Source organism: Pristis pectinata, chromosome 3, assembly GCF_009764475.1.
Source record: "Pristis pectinata isolate sPriPec2 chromosome 3, sPriPec2.1.pri, whole genome shotgun sequence".
In the NCBI taxonomy this organism is placed as follows: Eukaryota; Metazoa; Chordata; class Chondrichthyes; order Rhinopristiformes; family Pristidae; genus Pristis; species Pristis pectinata.
Genome location: NC_067407.1, coordinates 6,287,763 through 6,307,856, shown reverse-complemented (window position 1 = coordinate 6,307,856; position 20,094 = coordinate 6,287,763). Strand labels below are relative to the sequence as shown.

Sequence of the window (20,094 nt, the reverse complement as noted above, 5' to 3'; positions counted from 1 at the left end):
TTTCAATGTACATGTGACTAATAAAGATATTTAAAGCGGAGGTTGATAGGTTCTTGATTAGTAAGGGTGTCAAAGGTTACGGGGAGAAGGCAGGAGAATGGGGTTGAGAGGGAAAAATAAATCAGCCATGATCTGCCTGAGGCCTGGTTGATGTTTGCTGAGCAGAGCAGTTGCCATACCAACCTGTGATGCATCCAGATGGGATGCCCTCTATGGTGCATCCATAAAAAATGGGAAGAGCCATTGGAGACATGCTGAATTTCCTTCGCCTTCTGAGGAAGTAGAGGCACTGGTGTATCAATTCCATGCAGCCCCCGGTAACCCCTACCCTCCACCATTACCGGCCCTTTGATCTTATTCAGATTCCCCACCCTTCCATTGGCACCCTCAGCTCCAAGCTCTGGAGTTCCCATTCTTATCCTCGTTGATACCTCGCCCTGATGAAGCTGTGGGTCACCTGCCTAAATAGTTCTGTGCAACTACGGAGTTGAACTTTATATTCTGGGAAGACTTCCCCTGTGAAAGGGCCTGGGTAAAAGCGGGTTGCTGTAGTATTTTCAGAAAGGCGCAAAACACCCTCAAGATTGTAGAACTCTGGCATAGGTCGGAATTACATTACTTCTGTGACAGTCATTCAGAGTCCTGAGACCTTTAGAACGTAGAGCAGTGCAGCGCGTTCATTTGTCCCAAAGGGAACAAGGGTAACAGTGTTGTTGCATTGCCTCATCCGGAGGGGGAATTGGACCTTGGACCAGTGGGAAAGTTCATGGAAGATGCCAGTGGAGTGGTTTGAGGAAGTGATGCACAAGAACCACAGAACAATACGGCACAATACAGGCTCTTCGGCCTACAATGTTGTGCTGACCTTTAAACCACGCCTAAGACTATCTACCCCCTTCCTCCCACATATCCCCCTATTTTAAATTCCTCCCTATGCTTATCTAATAATCTCTTGAACTTGACCAACGTATCAGCCTCCACCACCACCCCAGGCAGTGCATTCCATGCACCAACCACTCTCTGGGTAAAAAACCTTCCTCTGATATCTCCCTTGAACTTCCCACCCATTACCTTAAAGCCATGCCCTCTTGTATTGAGCATTGGTGCCCTGGGAAAGAGGTGCTGGCTGTCCACTCTATCTATTCCCTTTAATATTTTGTATACCTCTATCATGTCTCCCCTCATCCTCCTTCTCTCCAACAAGGAGAGCCCTAGCTCCCTTAGTCTCTCCTCATAATCCATACTCTCCAATCCAGGCAGCATCCTGGTAAATCTCCTCTGCACCCTTTCCAATGCTTCCACATCCTTCCTAGAATGAGGTGACCAGAACTGGACACAGTACTCTAAGTGTGGTCTAACTAGAGTTTTGTAAAGCTGCATCATTACCTCGCGGCTCTTAAACTCAATCCCACGATTTATGAAAGCTAACATCCCATAAGCTTTCTTAACTACCCTCTCCACCTGTGAGGCAACTTACAGTAATCTGTAGATATGTGGATCTGTGGACAAGGGGTTAACGTTCCCAAGTTTCTTTCCAATTGTGCTGAAATCCAGACGGAAAGTTAATGGAAATGAGCATCCTTCCCTCTGAAGTGTTGAGGATAGAACATTACAGCACAGGAACAGGCCCTTCGGCCCACAATGTCTGTGCTGAAGATGATATCAAATTAAATTAAATCTCTTCTGCCTGCACACAATCCATATCCCTCCATTCCCTGCATATTCATGTGTCCAACAGCCTCTTAAACACCAATATCATATCTGCTTCCATTACCACCCTGGGGTAAGTCCAATGACTGGGAAAGTGGACAAGAACATGAAAAGATAAAAAAAGAAATGCAAAAGGGCCATTTGGCCCTTCATACCTGCTCCATCATTCAGGGAGATCTCGGCTGATCCTTTACCTCAGTGTCACTTTGCTGCACTGGCCCCATATCCCTCGATTCCTTTAATATCCAAAAGTCTATCAATCGCAGTTAACATTGGCTTGCTGGCCCCAGCCATCTGGGCCAGAACCTTGGACTCTTTATTGGGGAGGGGAGAGATAGCGTTCATTTTATGACAAGCTCTGTTCCCGTGATCCAGAGGACCTTGTTAATCTTACCTTCCCCCCCACCTCCCCCCCCCCCCACCCAAGCGAGGACACATGCCACACATCACAGATAGATACTGATGACCAACAGATGCCAAGACCACATCTAAAAGCAACAATTGCAGGATTTTCTGAACAGAAAAATCAATCAGATTTGGATATGAACAAGCAAGTCTCCCCACGTTGTGTCTCAATATATCTCTCCTTGAAGGTACATTTAATGGGATAATTCTATTCGTCCAATAATCCATCAATCATGGACCCTGAGGTAAAATGCTTTTGTCATATAACTAACACACACACACACACACACACACACACACACACACACACACACAAATATATATATATATATATATATATATACATATATATGTGTACATATATGTATTACACACACACACATGTGTGTGTGTGTGTGTGTGTGTGTGTGTGTATGTATATATATATATTCCTTTCACCTTGCCGCGTTAGTTCTGTTGCTGCTTCATCCCTTATAAAAGTTTCATGCTAAGACCGTGCGTGCATTATTTAATTATGAATAAATAAGGCAAGGGTTTTGGTTTTTCTTAAAGGGCCCCAGCATAAAGCTGGATAAGATGCTTTATTTTAAAATGACGATTATGTTGCGTGCCAGCGTTCTGCTGCAGAATTGGAGCAAGCTTTGAGGTCTCCTTCTTCTTTTAGGACACACTCCTCTTGTTGCTTTAAGCACCAGAGTCCATCAATGCTGGGGGAGTGTTTTGTTCACAGGTTAGCGGCCAGAGGGGGGAAACGTGTTAAAAAAAATTGCCTGCAACCTCTCAGCTCCAGATTAGGAGAACCAGGCATGAGATAACTGGCTTTCCCTTTTTAGGTTGCAGGAAACTCTCTCAATGGCCAGACAAATATTAGGCAAAGGGTAACTCAAACATCAGATGGACGAGGCGCCTCAGATTTAAACCCAGACCTATGTGATGTTGGTAATTTTCAGTAGAGGAGAGAGATATGGGGAGAGAGGGGTTGAGTGCAGGGAAGAGTGGAGGATGAGGGGTTGGTGAGAGAGATGGTGATGAGTTCCTCCAACTGAAGGCAGAATTGTTACATGGAACATAGAACAGTACAGCGCTGGACAGGCCATTTGGCCCACGATGTTGTGCCGATCTTGATGCCAATTTATACTAAATATCCTCCCCTTATGTATCATCCGTATCCCTCTGTTCCCTTCATATTCATGTGTCTGTCTAAAAGCCTCTTAAACTCCACCAAACTGCCTGCTTCCATGACTACCCCTGGTAACCCACTCCATGCACATACCACTGTCTGTGTTAAAAGAAAAACTTGCCCCTCACATCGCCTTTAAACTTTCTCCCTCCAACTTTAAAAGCATATCCTCTGGTGTTGACTGGTTGGGGCTGACTGTTGATAGGAATTTCCCTCAATCTTGTTCATTAGTCTGGAACCTCTCTATTTCTTCTGTGGATCCACAGTCCTGGTTAAGGCCCAAACCCCTTCACCATATGTACTGGAGAGTAAATGAAAGTGATTTGACCATCCCGGCAAGATCAGCTTCGACAGAGAAGGAGAAATAAGCTGGTGGTCCCCACCGCCAGAGTTTGGAGAGCATTGGACCAAGGGATCAGAGGACCCTCAGATCCTGAGAGACAGGAAGCAACTTAGTTTGCAAACAAAATTATGAACAACAGAGGTCTAACTGGATTGCAGGTCATCACCTTGGAGTAGGTCCACTTGTTGGGAAGGAAAAGGACATTTTGATTGGGGGGTAGTTTAATTTCCTTTCACTGGATGCCCCATGGACCCTCAGCTTCTACAGATGGCTATAAACTAGATCGAAACAAGGATGCAGGTCATTGATCAACTATGTAATATTGGGTGGCTCAGGTACCATTGGAAGGCTGTTAATGTACTGAATGAGGGCTCAGATTGAGGAAGGAGATCATGACTTGTGGACCATAAGAGCAATCTTTACCTGGGCGGTTTGAGGTTGTTTCACCCTAGGTCAAAGAGTCATGGAGTCATACAGCACAGCAACAGCCCCTTCATCCCATCGAGTCTGTGCCAGCCATCAAACAGCCACTTACACATTTTAAAAAAATTTTTAAAAATGTTTTTATTTACAGCGTGGTAACAGGCCCTTCCAGCCCAACGAGTCCACGCCGCCCATTTTAAACCCAAATTAACCTACCCAAATGTCTTTGCAATGTGGGAGGAAACCGGAGCACCCGGAGGAAACCCACGCAGACACGGGAGAACGTACAAACTCCTTACAGACAGCGACGGGCCTTTCACTCTCATTTTATTCTCCCTGCATTCTCTTCAACTCCCACCCAGAACTTACCACTCATCTGCACACTAGGGGCAGTTTACAGCGACCAGTTGGCCTACCAACCCAAACATTTCTGGATGTGGGAGGGAACCGGAGCACCCGGAGGAAACCCATGCAGTCACAGGGAGAATGTGTAAACTCCACACAGACAGTGCCAGAAGTTGGGATGGAGCACTGGAGCGGTGAGGCAGCGGTTCTGCTAACTGTGCCAGTGTGCTGGTGTGAAGAGGCTGAGTGTGGATTCAGAACTGGTGAATTCATTAATGCCAGATATGCAGCATCAAGTCAATGTTTCAGAGCCTCCCTTGAAGGTGGTTGAAACATACTGGTTGCACTCTATAACGAGCATTGCTGACCTAACAGAGTTTGAATGTAAACATGATGTCAAGGTGTGAACTGACTTCATGGCAGATCACTGCTATATATCACAATGGATAAAGCACTCACTGTGTCTTTGAGTCAGATACCCAGTGCTCAGTGATATAGTGAGGGAGAGAGAGAAAGAGAAACTGTCAGTGTCCAATGAATCACAGAGAGGGAGAGAGAGAGAGTCAGTGTCAGTGAATCAGAGAGAAATAGAAAGAGAGAGACAGAGGGAGAGAGAGTGGGTCAGTGTCAATCACAGAGAGAGAGAGAGAAAGAGAGAGAGAGAGTCAGTCTCAGTGAATCACAGAGAGAGAGGAGGGAGAGAGAGAGAGGGTCAGTGTCAATCACAGAGAGAGTGAGTCAGAAAGAGTTTAGAGAGGTCAGTAAGGGGAAAAGAGTCCAGTGAATCACAGAGGGAGAGAAAGAAAGTCAGAGAGAGAGAGAGAGAGAAAGGGAGGGGGGGAAGAGGGCAGGATGTCAAAAAGACAGTCCAGTGAATCGCAGGGAGAGAGTCAGTGTCCAGTGAAATTCAGAGAAATACAGAAGACAATGGAAAAGAATCAGGTCCCAGTGAGACACTGATACAATTTTTTTGCTCACTCCTGAATGGACCTGCACTATATCGATTTGCTTAATGTCGTCCTTTCATGCCGTTACCTTTATGTGTTTCCCAATGGGGAAGGTGCTGTCATTTTACTCCAGAGTAAGATGTTCTTGGACTTAAATGCCACAATGATAAAGATTGGTTATACACTTCCTAGTGAGGATATTTTTTGACTTGCAGGGGAGCTTGTGTCTGCTGCCCTCAGCTTTGGAACAGTGTCGAACACAAGTCCTGGAACCATTGCTGAAGGAACCATGACTTGTTGATGGTTTAGGGTAGACATAGCAGTGCGGGTACATTGGTGCTGGAGGGAGTATATTTAAAGTGGAGGATAGGGAGCTGTCGGAACCGAGCTTCTTGAGAGTTGCTGGGACTGACTTATTCTCCCGTAATGGTGAGTTTTCCATGAAACTCCTGACTTGGACCTTTGCAGACAGCGGAAAGGCTTTCGGGTGAAATGGAGTAAGTTCTTCGCTGCTGTTGACCTGCTCTTGAAGTGACAGTGTATGTGTGCTGTATCCTGTAGTCTGTGTTCAGTGTGAGCCCCAGAATGTTGATAGTGGGTACACCTGACAACTAGAGTGCCCATTGAATCTCAGGTGGAAGTGATTAGACTCTCATTTGTTGAATCCGGTCATTGACTGGCATTTGTGTGGCAAAATAAGAAACGTGATTAGAAACTGGAGCAGTCAGCCTCACTGGCGAGGTCAGACTGCCTCCAACTGGTCAGCTAATTGGTATATTATCTGATGTATGTTATTAGGAAGCTGTCTCTAAATTATATGATCAAAGACCTATGAAAAAATCATATAGTTATTTCTGATGTAACATATGTTTTACAGAGATTAGGCTCTTATTACTCACTGGCCTGAATTAGACAGTAGACTGGATGAAGTTATAGTGTCAGAGTGTTGTAGAGTCACAATTCATTGAATTACAGATTTATACAGCACAGAAACAGGCTCTTCAGACCACCATGTCCATTCTGACCCTTTTGCCCAGCTACACCGATCCCTTTTGCCTGCAGTAGAACCATTTCCATCAATGCCTACTTATCTGCCTATTGTGAACAGTTTGGGAGCTTGAAGGAGCTACAGGCATTGGTTATCAAGATATCTGGCAATCATCACTTAAAATGTCCTGCATGTGATCTGGCACTGGAATAGTACTCAGGGGGCTGGGCGATTGATCAGAAGAAATGAGTTCAAACCCCATGAAGGCATTTGGGAAATTTAAAATGAGTAAATTGCTCCATCACGGGCACAGCCCTCTCCACCATTGAGGACACCTTCAAGAGATGGTCCCTCAAGAAGGCGGTGTCCATCACTAAGGACCCTCACTATCCGGGACATGCCCTCTTCTCGTTACTACCATCGGGGAGGAGGTACAGGAGCCTGAAGACCCACACTCAATGATTCAGGAACAGCTTCTTCCCCTCCGCCATCAGATTTCTGAACGGTCCGTGAACACTACCTCATTGTTCCTTTCTTTTTGCCCTATTTATTTATTTTGTAATTTATACTTTTTTTTATGTCTTTGCACTGTACTGTTGCCGCAAAACAACAAGTTTCACATCATATAAGACAGTGATAATAAACCTGATTCTGATTCAGAAATTAGTAAATTCATTTATTATTGTCACATGTACCGAGGCACAGTGAAACACTTTGTTTTGAATGCCATCCATACAGATCAATTCATTACATCAGTGCATTGAGGTAGTACAAGGTAAAAGCAATTACAGAATGTAGAGTAAAGTGTTACAGTTACAGAGAAAGTGCAGTGCAAACTGACAATCAGGTACAAAGCCATAACGAGGTAGATTGTGAGGTCAAGAGTCCATTTTATCTTATTTGTAAATGAACTGAATGAATCTGGATTTAGAACATCGAACATTACAGCACAGTACAGGCCCTTTGGCCCACGATGTTGTGTCGACATGTAGAATCCAGTGTTTGTGATGGTGATTGTGATACCATTGAATTGTTGTAAAGACCTGTCTGGTTCACCAATGTATTTTTAGCAAGGATAGTTCCTGTCCTTTCCTGGTCTGATCAATGTGTGTCTTCAGATCAACAGCATTATCATTAATGCTTTCTGAAATGGTTCAGCTAACCACCTCAGATGGTAATAAGTGGTAAGTGATCAGTGCTGGGATTAACAGTGATACTCAGATCCTGTGAATGAATAACTTAAAACAAAATAGTAGTTTGTGTCAGTAATAGTGTCCTCTTTAGCCGAAATAAATAATAAGAAATGCTGGAAACACTCAGCAGGTCAGGCAGCATCTATAGAAAGAGAAACAGGGTTAATGTTTCAGGACTGCGACCTGTCATCAGACCGGCTCTGATAAGACACCTTCAATTGAAACATTCGCTCTGTTTCTCTTTCCACAGATGCTGCCTGACCTGCTGAGTGCTTCCAGAATTTTATGTTGTTATTTTCGATTTCTACAATCTGAAGTTTTTTGTTAGATGTTCTTTCCCTCTTCAAATGAGGCTGGAGCTACTGATTCCAGTAACTTTCCACCAGCTGCTTTCCTGGTGAAAACACAGCACTTGAGCAAATTATGATCTGAATGTAATGATTGATCCCTTGGCTTCTGGTTACTGCTCCATTTTTCAGTGGCAGAACCTACTCTTGAGAAAGCAGATACTTCTGGCAGGTGTATATTTTCTTTTGATGCTTAGTCTTTGGTCAAAACAGGACAAGCGATGACTTAAAAGAATATCTGCAGGTACCTGAATTAATTCGTTAGATAGAGGGATGAACCAGCAACAATATGAACATAGAACATAGGACAATACAGCACAGGAACAGGCCCTTCGGCCCACGATGTCTGTGCCGATCATGATACCAATTTAAACTACACATCTGCCTGCACATGATCCATATTCCACCATTCCCTGCCTGTTCACATGCCTGTCCAAATACCTCTTAAACATTGCTATCAGATCTGTTTTCACCACTCTCCCTGGTAGCACATTATTCTCTGTGTAATAAACTTGCCTTTTGAGAGCAAACTTGCCTTTTGAAGGTTGAGAGGAGATTTGACAAAGGTAGGCAAAGGGGTGCAAGTCATTGGCTCATTGAAAGTGGCTACACAGGTAGACAGGGTGGTTAAGAAGGCTTATGGAATGCTTGCATTCATTAATCGAGGTATTGAGTACAGGAGTCAAGAAGTCATGATGCATCTCTATAGAACTCTGGTTCGGCCACATTTTAGAGTTTTGCGTGCAATTCTGGTCACCTCACTATAGGAAGGATGTCGAGGCTTTAGAGAGGGTGTAGAGGAGGTTTACCAGGAGGCTGCCTGGATTAGAGGGCATGTGCTATCAGGAGAGGCTGGACAAACTTGGGCTCTTTTCTCTGGAGCGGCCGAGGCTGAGGGGTGATCTGTTGGAAGTGTATAAAATTATGAGGGGCATAGATAGGGTGGTCAAGCAATATCTTTTTCCCATTATTCAGCGATCCAATACCAGTAAGGTGAGAGATGGTTGGTTCAGAAGAGACGTGAGGGATAAGTTTTTTACTGAGAGAGTGGTGGATGCCTGGAATGCGTTGCCTGATAGGGTGGTGGAGGCAAATTCATTGGGGGCTCTTAAGAGGGGCTTGGATGGGCTCATGAATGAGAGGAAAATAGAGGGATATGGGCATTCTGTAGGTAGGAGGGAATAGCTATGTCGGCACAACATTGTGGGCTGAAGGGCCTATTCTGTGCTGTACTGTTCTCTGTTCTATGTTCTGGATAAGATCATGATGGGTTTAGATCGGGGAGGTAGAGGGAAGCTGTTCTCATTAGATTCAAACAGAGATACAGCACGTAAACAGGCCCTTTGGCCCACTGAGTCTGTGCTAGCCACGAAGCATCCATTTCTTACACTAATGCTACCCAAGTCCTATTCACCCCACATTCCCGTCAGCTCTCCCCAGATCCTACCATTCACCTACACACTCGGGGCAATTTGCTGCGGCCGATGAATCTACCGGCCTGCATGTTGTTGGGAATGCAGGAGGAAACCGGACCACCCTGGGGGAAACCCACGCAGTCACAGGGAGAACATGCAAGCTCCACACAGACAGCACCGGAGGTCAGGATTGAATGTGTGGGTCTCTGGAGCTGTGTGGCAGTGCCTCTACTTGATGCACCGCCTCACCCCCCTCAACAGTGGGTGGTCAAATGACCAGGAGATGCAGGCTTAGAATTATAGGCAAAATATACAAAGGGTATCAGAGAACAGTTATGGCCTGGTACTCTGGGGTGGTGGGAACAGTCATTCGTGGCCTTCAGAAGAAAGGGTGCAGAGGAGATTTACTAGGATGCTGCCTGGTTTAGAGAGTATCCATTATGAGGAGAGACTAAGGGAGCTAGGGCTTTACTCTTTGGAGAGAAGGAGGATGAGAGGAGACATGATGGATGTTTCAAAATATTACGAAGAACAGATAGAGTCGACAGCCAGCGCCTCTTTCCCAGGGCAAGAGGGCTTGGCTTTAAGGTAATGGGTTGTAAGTTCAAGGGAGATATCAGTGGAAGGTTTCTTACCCGGAGAGTGGTTGGGGCATGGAATGCGCTGCCTGGGGTGGTGGTGGAGGCAGGTCCATTGGTCAAATTCAAGAGATTACTAGATAAGCATATGGAGGAATTTAAAATAGAGGGATACGTGGGAGGAAGGGGTCAGGTAGTCTTAGGCGAAGTTTAAAGGACGGCACAACATTGTGGGCCGAAGGGCCTGTATTGTGCTGTACTGTTCTACGTTCTATGTTCTAAATTGGATGTGCTCTGGAAAGAAGATAGCTTGCAGGGGAAGCAAGAAAGATGAGACAAAACGGGATTGCTCTATGAGGAACCAGCACTGGTTCAACAGGTCGTACGACCTCCTTCTATAGCGAACAATCCTTTGACTCAATGGTTGCCTGATCTTTTCCCCCAAGGGTCTCCCAATCTCGAGAGCCTGAAACGTTGACTGTTCATTTCCCCCACAGATGCTGCCTGACCAGTTGAGTTCCTTCCCCCCTTCACCTGGACTCTCCTATCACTCACCAGCTCGTGCTCTTCCCCCTCCTCCTCTTCCCCACCCTTTTATTCCAGCTTCTGCCCTCTTCCTTTCCAGTCCTGATGAAGGGTCTTGGCCCCGAACGTCGACTGTTCATTTCCCTCCACAGACGCTGCCTGACCTGCTGAGTTCCTCCAGCATCTCATGTGTGCTGCCATCTTGTACCTTTGTCTCCAAGGCTCTGGCATGGACCAGGCCTCCTTGTGTTGAAGAGGACTGTTAGATACTTAGGGAGCTAAGGTTAGGGTGAAATAAGATTACCATTTGCAGCATGTTATTAATTTACTGAGCATCTTGAAAAGTACAGAGAGAATAATACATGCTTATGTTGAGAAAGCAGTGATTTCTTTCTCCTTCCTATTTTCTCAGCCTATTTGGTCTTCATGAGTAACTGTGACTGAGGCACTCTAAACCTACCCTTGACATCATCCCGATCTAGTCACTTTGAAGTGTCACCACCTCCCTGGGCAAAGCCAGGCCTGATATTTCGATCGAGAAGAAAAGGACTAAATATAGAAAGCTACAGAATGCGGGACCTGTGTATCGAAAGTATGCAGAAAGGGAAATACCACAGTGGCTAAATATTATTTTCCCAAGGCCTTTGGAAATAGAAAGCATTACCTTTCCCACCCCTCAGGAGATTTCGGAATGGGAAAGCAAATGTAGTGGGAGACTGTTGACCACTTGACCAGCTAGGTGTATAATGCAATTGAATACTGAAAGACCTGGATAGAGTGGACGCGGAGAGGATGTTTCCATCACTGGGAGAGTCTAGGACCAGAGGGCAAAGCCTCAGAATAAAGGAACTGAGATGAGGAGGAATTTCTTCAGCCGGAGGGCGGTGAATCTGTGGAATTCATTGCCACGGAGGGCTGTGGAGGCCAAGTCATTGGGTGTACTAAGGCAGAGATTGATTGTTTCTTGATTGGTTGAGGGGTGAAGGGTTATGGGGAGAAGGCGGAAGAACGGGGTTGAGAAGAACAAAAATAATTCAGCCATGATTCGAATGGCGGAGCAAACTCGACGGGCCGAATGGCTTAATTCTGCTCCTATATCTTATGGTCTTCTGCTGGATGGAACTGGGCAAATGCTCGGGATGGCATCGATCAATCAGGAATAGTCAACACATGGATGTGTAAAGGACAATATGCATTTTTGTTTTGAAGAAAGGGTTAGGTTTAGTTTTTTTTGAGGAAATTTCGATGGATGTCCATTAAGCTGGAAAGAGTGCAAAGAAGATTTATGAGACCGCTGCCAGGACTTATAGGGAGTTATGCTGAGTTGTAGGGGGAGGTTGGGCAGGCTAGGACTTTATTCATTGGCGTGGAGGAGACTGAGAGGTGCATAAAATCATGAGGGGCATAGACAGGGTGAATGCACACAGTCTTTTTCCTAAGAAAAGGGAATCAAAAATTAGAGGGCATAAGTTTGAGGTGAGAGGGGAAAGATTTAAAAGGGATGAGGTTAACTTCCTCACCCAGAGGGTGGTGTGTATTTGGAATGAGCTGCCAGAGGAAGTGGTTGAGCCAGGTACAATAACAACATTTAAAAGGCATTTGGACAGGTACACAGATGGAAAGGTTTAGAGGGATATGGGTCAAATGTGGGCGAATGGGACTAGCTTAATGGACATCTTGGCCGACATGAATAAGTTGGGCTGAAGGGTCTGTTTCCCTGCTGTATGACTCTATGTGAACTTACAGAAGTCTTTTAATGGAATACCACACGTTAGCTCAAATGTAGCCTATTTTCACTTGGAAGAGCCCGATATTGAACACATTAATAAAAATCGAGATGCTTTTTAACAACTAAAAGACTTTCCACTTGGTTAGATTACTGTCTTGTAAGGTAAAACAGCTATCCCATCGAGTTAAGGAAGCTAGAGGAATAGGAAAAAAAAACAAGCAGTAATTCTGTGGAAGGCCAATTCAAGGAGTGAAGAAGAGATGGTTTTCTAGATCAATGTGTTACTAAAGCAACAAAGGAACAGGTTATTTTGGACCTCGTACTGTACTGTGGAATGAAAAAGAGTTGATTTATAATCCGTTGGTGAAGGACGGAGCTTTGGAAAGAGTAATAATAATATGATAGAATTTTTATATAAAGATGAAGATTAGTTTAGTTCAATGCGAAAGCTGGATCTTAAAATCCAAAACAGTGCACAATTTGAAGGCATGAAGCTGTGGTAGATTGGGAAACTACATTTAAAGCATGATAGTAAATCAACAATGGCTTAATACATAGTTTACAGAAATATTCCCTTAAGCAGAAACACACAAACTGGATTTGTACAAGGCTAACAAAAAGAAGGTGAAGAAGGTATTAGATCAAAGGAAAAGATTTAAAATATTGTCAAAAAGCATAGTAGGCCCAAGGATTGGGAAAATTCCACACTTTTGCAAAGGAAGACGGATAAGAAAAGGGAAAGTTTAATTAAGAGTGACTGTGTTCTGTGTTCTGTAAGAGTGATCAAACAAGAGCCTTAAGAAACCACAGGAACGTAGAGAGGGTGTAGGGAGGATTCACAAGGATGTTGCCTGGATTGGCGAGCTTGAGTTGTCAGGATTGGATGGGCTGGGTCTGTTTTCCCTGGAGCGAAGGAGGCTGAGAAGTGATATCTTTCTCTCATCTTTGGAGAGAAGGAGGATGAGAGGAGACACGATAGAGGTCTACAAAATATTAAGAGGAATAGATAGAGTAGACACCCGGCGCCTCTTTCCGGGGCAACAATGCTCAAGACAAGAGGGCATGGCTTTACAGCAATGGCTGGGAATTTCAAAGGAGATTTCAGAGGAAGTTTTTGTTTTACTCAGAGAGCGGTGGTGCATGTAATGCGCTGACTGGGGCGGTGGTGGAGGCAGGTACATTGGTCCAAATTCAAGAGATTGCTAGATAGGCATATGGAGGAATTTAAAATAGAGGGATATGTAGGAGGAAGGGGTTTAGATAGTCTCAGGCGAGGTTTAAAGGTCGGCACAACGTGGTGGGCTGAAGGGCCTGTATTGTGCTGCACTGTTCTATGTTCTATGATTCTATGAGAGAGATACATAAAATCAGGGGAAGCATGGATCGGATAGATAGCCGGTATCTTGTTTTCCATGGTAGGCATGTACTGTATATAACTAGAGGGCATAGGTTTAAGGAGAGAGGGGGGAGCTTTAAAGGGGATCTAAAGGGTAATTTTTTTCACACAAAGGGCCGTTGGTGTCTGGAATGAGTGGCCAGAGGAGATGGTGGAGGCAGGAACATAACAACATCTAAGAGGTAGCTGAACAGGTACTTAAGATGAACGGGACTTAAAGGACAATGGAATTAATGCAGGCAAGTGGGATTAGTATAGAGAGGCATGATAGTTGGCATAGACACGGTGGGCTGAAGGGCCTCTTTCTATGCTGTACAACTCTATTACTGGCATGGTGATTGTCTAAATGTTGCAGCAACTAACTACAGAAGGAGATTGTGAGCTTCTGTGCATATCAGATTGTGAAATTAATGTGGGTCCCTTGTAGACCGCGACAGGTGAAATTATAGAGGGGATTAATGCAATGGACGAACAATAAACAAATACCTTGTGTCACTCTTCACAGAAGAAGTTGCAGAAAACCCTCAGGAAATGTTGGAGAACATCAGGGTCGAGTGTATGTGAGGAGCAGAAAGAAATGAGTACTAGTTAAAAAATAGTACTCAGAGAAATGGATGGGACAGAAGACCGATGAATCCCCAGGACGTGCTGACCCATGTCCCAAGAAAGAATAGTCATTGAAATAGAGTATGGACTGACTGTCCTCTTCCAGAATGATAGATTGGAAAGAGCAATTATACAACCAACAATTGTAATTGCCCTCATCTATTTACATAGCCTGTTTATATCCCCCTGAAGCCTCTCTGCATCTTTATCACAACCTACACTGCCACCCAGTTTTGCATCATCAACTGGATATACAGTACCTGGTTCCCTCACCCAGATCATTGATGTAGATCGTAAGCAGCTGGAACCACCCAGCACCAATCCACTCATCACAGATCACCCACCTGACAATTGGAATTGGTTTATTATTGTCACTTGTACCGAGGTACAGTGAAAAACCTGTCTTGCATACTGTCCATACAGATCAATTCATTACACAGTGCATTGAGGTAGTGCAAGGTAAAACAATAACAGAATGCAGAATAAAGTGTTACAGTTACAGAGAAAGTGCAGTGCAGGCAGTCAATAAGGTGTAAGGCCATGATGAGGTGGATTGTGAGGTCAGGAGTCCATCTTATCCTACTAGGGAACAGTTTAGTAGTCTGAAAACAGCGGGATAGAAGCTGTCCCTGAGCCTGGTGGTACGTGCTTTCAGGCTTTTGTATCTTCTGCCCGATGGGAGAGTTGAGAAAGAGAGAATGTCCGGGTTGGGTGGGGTCTTTGACTATGCTGGCTGCTTTACTGACGCAGCGAGAAGTGTAGACAGAAAATAACCTGTTTATTCCTACTTTCTGTCTTCTGCCTGTTAACCAGTCCTCAGTCCACAGCATTATCCTCACCCTCAGCCAGCGTTCTCTCATTTTGTTCCATAACCTCTTACGTTGCACTTTATGGCAGACCTGTTGACAGTGGAGAGGCAGGGAGACAAAGAGGAGATGACAAGAGCTTTGCAGAGAGGGAGGGAGGGAGAGAGAGAGAAAAGGAGGGAGGGAGAGAGGGAGGGAGGAAGAGAGAAGGAGAGAGAGAGGGAGGGAGGGAGAGAAGGACAGAGGAAGGGAGAGAGAGGGAGGGAGAGAGAGAGGGCGAGGGAGAGAAGGAGGGAGAGTGAGGGAGGGAGAGAGAGAGAGGGGAGAGAAGGAGGGAGGGAGGGAGAGATGGAGGGAGGGAGGAGGGAGGGAGAGAGAGGGGAGGGAGAGAGCGGGAGGGAGGGAGAGAAGGAGGAAGAGAGGGAGAGAGCGAGGGAGGGAGAGGGAGAGAGGGAGGGAGAGAAAGGGAGGGAGGGAGTGAGAGAGGGAGAAAGAGGGAGGGAGAGAGTGAGAGAGGGAGGGAGGGAGAGATCGCCATCTGTCGGGCATGTCTTCCTGCTCTGCATTTTGCAACTGCTACATTCCTTTGTCGATGTTCTCTCTCTCTGATTCTCCCATTCACTGTTTGACCAGATAACCTTGTTCACAGCTTATTCCCGTGGTCACCCCGGTGTTACCTTATCCGAGACATCCCCCTCCCAACCCTCCCTGTAGCTTCTTTTGTCTCCTTCCCAGTTCTGACAAAGGGTCTTCAGCCTGAAACATTGACTGTTCCCATTCCCACAGAAGCGGCCTGAGCTGGTGAGCGTTTCCAGCATTCGCTGTTTTTACTGTGTTGTCATCAAACCTCTCTCACTTACTTTTGCTTTCAATTGTCTGAGTCACAGAGTCATAGAGTCATAGAGCAATACAGCTCAGATACAGGCCCTTCGGCCCAACCAGTCCATGCTGACCACGGTGCCCACCCAGCTAGTCCCAATTTCCTGCGCTGGGCCCATATCCCTCCAAGCCCCGTCCCTCCAGGTACCTATCCAAGTGCCTCTTAAATGAAACTATTGTACCTGCCCCTACCACGCCCTCTGGCAGCTCGTCCCATACACTCACCACCCTCTGCGTGAAAAAGTTGTCCCTTTTAAATCTTTCCCCTCTCACCCTAAACCGATGCTCCCTAGTTTTGGACTCCCCTACCCTGGGGAAAAGGCTGTTACCATCCACCTTATCTCTGCCCCTCATAATTTTAAACACTTCCATAAGGTCGCCCCTCGTTCTCCTACGTTCCAAAGAATAAAGACCCAGCCTGGCCAACCTCTCCCTATAACTCAGGCCCTCAAGTTCTGGCAACATCCTCGTAAATCTTTTCTGCGCTCTTTCCCGTTAACCACGTCTTTCCTGTAACAGGGCGAACAAAACTGTCTGTTTTTGCTAGTTTTGGTCACATGCTCTACTTTCTGTTGTGCATTTTTGTTTCAAGTCATTAATTATGTGAATTGCTTCCATTTCTGTTTGGTTTCTAAGTGGCATTATGAACATCAGCAAACCTGCTCAGAGTAAACGTATGTGCCAAAAATTAATGCATACTCTGAAAGGTAAATTCAGGAACATTATTCAAGGGACCCTTTGGTGGGGAGGGGGAGGGGTGGTTACATAGAACATAGAACACTACAGCACAGTACAGGCCCTTCGGCCTACAATGTTGTGCCGTCATTTTGCCCTGCTCTAATATCTATCTAACCCTTCCCTCCCACATAGCCCCCATTTCTCCATCATTCATGTGTCTATCTAAGAGTCTCTGAAATATCCCTAATGTATCTGCCCCCACAACCTCTGCCGGCAGTGCGTTCCACGCACCCACCACTCTCTGTGTAAAAAACTTACCCCTGACATCCCCCTTATACCTTTCTCCAAACACCTTAAAATTATGTCCCCTCATGTTAGCCATTGTCGCCCTGGGAAAAAGTTTCTGACTGTTCACATGATCTATGCCTTTTATCATCTTGTCCACCTCTATCAAGTTACCTCTCATCCTCCTCCTCTCTAAAGAGAATAGCCCTAGCTCGCTCAACCTATCCTCATAAGGTTTTATCACATGATATCATACAGCATATTGTTGGTTCTAGTGCAAGGTTTGAGTGAGGTATGCCAGCTACCTGTGGACACTTGACCTGACAATTGACCTTGCACTTTATTGTCTACTGCAAAGCACTTCCCTGTAGCTGTGACACTTTACTCTGTATTCTGTTATCCTGGGTTCAATTTCGGCCACTGTCTGTAAGGAGTTTGTACGTTCTCCCCATGTCTATGTGGGTTTCCTCCAGGTGCTCTGGTTTCCTCCCACATTCCAAAAGACGTACGGGTTAGGAAGTTTTGGGAATACTATGTTGGCGCCGGAAGCGTGGCGACACTTGCGGGCTGCCCCAGAACGCTACGCAAAAGATGCATTTCACTGTGTGTTTTGATGTACATGTGACTAATAAAGATATCTTATCTTTTACCCTGTACTATCTCAATGCACTGTGATATGAATTGATCTGTATGAATGGTGTGTAAGACAAGTTTTTCACTGTATCTTGGTACAAGTGATGATAATAAACCAATACCAATATTGGTCTTCAAACCTCTTGCCAATTTTAACACATATGATGGGACGTATAGCTAAATCTGCATAAGGTCGTTTGGTGATGGAGCATTGCTTGTAGGTCTGGATGTTTATGGAGACACAAGAGATGCTAAATGCTAGAATCTGGAGCAAAAAACACAATGCTGGAGGAACTTGGCAGGTCAGACGGCATCTGTGTCGGGGAATTTACAGCTGATGTTTCAGGTTGAATTCAGGTGAAGGGTCTCTACCTGAGATGTTGACTTTTCATTTCCCTCCACAGATGCTGCCTGACCCTCTGAGTTCCTCCAGCAGCTTGTTTTCTTTTTCCTCTGGAAGAATATGTACGCTATGGGGAAGATTTGTTGGAGGAATAAGGCCCCAGTTACCCTCAGTTGACACTGCTGGGCTGATCATGTTGTTCTGTCTCCTGACACGAGACTCCCAAAACAGACACTCTATTCTGCCCTGGGAGGAGATTTCCAGGCAGATGGAGATAAAGATTCAAGGATGTGCCCAGAACTTCATTGTGGAATTGTACATTCACATCGACTCTTGGGAACCTCTTGACCATGACTTCTCAGAGTGGAGGAAGAGCTTTTGGGATGATGTTGGTCCATGTCCCCTGAGCACTCAGAAGCCCCGTGTAAGCAATGGAAGGAGCATATCACACCAGAAGTTACCCGCATGCCCGCCCCATTATTTAAATGATGGGATTAATTCTTGATCTCCCAATCTATCTCTCATGGCCCTTGCACTTTATCTGGCTACTTGCACTGCACTTTCTCCATAGATTCAACACTATATTCTGCATTCTGTTTCTGTTTACTACTTCAATGTACGGCATGATCTGCCTGGATGGCATGCAAGCAAAGTTTTTCACAGTATCACTGTATTGATAAACCAATATCAATACCAAACCAATACCAATACCAATTTGCCTCCTGCCCCATCTGTGGAAGAGTCTATGCCTCCCACAGTGGCTCCATCGGTCACCTCAGATCCCACAACACCACGTTGGAAGTAAGTCATCCTCTATTTTAAGGGACATCTGAAGAAGATGAAGGGTGGGTGGTTGAAGTGAAAGAAAGCCTTGATCAACTGGAGGATTCTCCGCCGAATGTTGGAAATTATGAGGTGTTTAAAATATCCAAGATTTCAAGAGGATAACTTGTTAAGGGATATTTCATCTAGCTGGTAAATCAGGGAAGATAATTGGATTATTAAGATAAGATATCTTTATTAGTCACATGTACATCGAAACACACAGTGAAATACATCTTTTGCGATGTGTGTTCTGGGGGCAGCCCGCAAGTGTCGCCACGCTTCCGGTGCCGACATAGCATGCTCACAACTTCCCAACCCGTACGTCTTTGGAATGTGGGAGGAAACCGGAGCACCCGGAGGAAACCCACGCAGACACACAGGGAGAACGTACAAACTCCTTACAGACAGCGGCGGGAATGGAACCCGGGTCGCTGGCGCTGTAAAACGTTATGCTGACCGCTACACTACCGCGCCTGCCCACTGGAAAAAAGGGAGGGAATTAGAAGTTTTCTTTCTGCACATATTATCAATAGAACGTGGAACGTTTCATCTTGTGGTTAATAAGGTCGAGACAAAACAAGAGTTACAAATAAATAAGTATATTGATCGGTATTGGTATTGGTTTATTATTGTCACTTGTACTGAGGTACAGTGAAAAACTTGTCTTGCATACCGATCGTACAGGTCAATTCATTACACAGAGCAGTTACATTGAGTTAGTACAGAGTGCATTGAGGTAGTACAGGTAAAAACAATAACAGTACAGAGTAAAGTGTCACAGCTACAGAGAAAGTGCAGTGCAATAAGGTGCAAGGTCACAACAAAGTAGATCGTGAGGTCAGAGTCCATCTCATCGTATAAGGGAACCATTCAATAGTCTTATCACAGTGGGATAGAAGCTGTCCTTGAGCCTGGTGGTACGTGCCCTCAGGCTCCTGTATCTTCTACCCGATGGAAGAGGAGAGAAAAGAGGATGTCCCGGGTGGGTGGGGTCTTTGATTATGCTGGCTGCTACACCAAGACAAAGAGAGGTAAAGACAGAGTCCAAGGAGGAAGGATGTGAAAAAGAAACAGATAAGGTACAGCACAGGAACAGGCCCTTCGGCCCACAATGTTGTGCTGAACTAATTAAACTAATGACTCCTAATCCCTTCTACCTGCACATGGTCCATATCCCTCCACTCCCTACACATCCATGTGCCCACCTAAGAGCCTGTTAAATGCCTCTATTGTATCTGCCTCCACCACCACCCCTGGCAGTACATTCCAGGCACCCACCACTCTCTGTGTAAAAAACTTGCCTTGCACATCCCCTTTGAACTTTCCCCCTCTCACCTTAAATGCATGCCCTGTAGTGTTGGACATTTCGACCCTGGGAAGGAGAAACCAGCTGTCTACTCTATCCGTGCCTCTTTTAATTTTATAAACTTCCATCAGTTCTCCCCTCAGCCTTCACCGGTGCAGAGAAAACCACCACATTGTCCAATCTGGAAGGTTTAAGATTGGAGGGGGAAG

The 20,094-nt window shown here is 45.3% G+C and overlaps 1 protein-coding gene across 4 annotated transcripts in view; it reads left to right on the top strand.

The window, feature by feature from the left end:
* adgrl2a (adhesion G protein-coupled receptor L2a) overlaps nucleotides 1-20,094 on the top strand; it is a 775,507-nt gene that overhangs the window by 315,561 nt on the left and 439,852 nt on the right. The gene's annotated exons all lie outside the window — the stretch shown is intronic.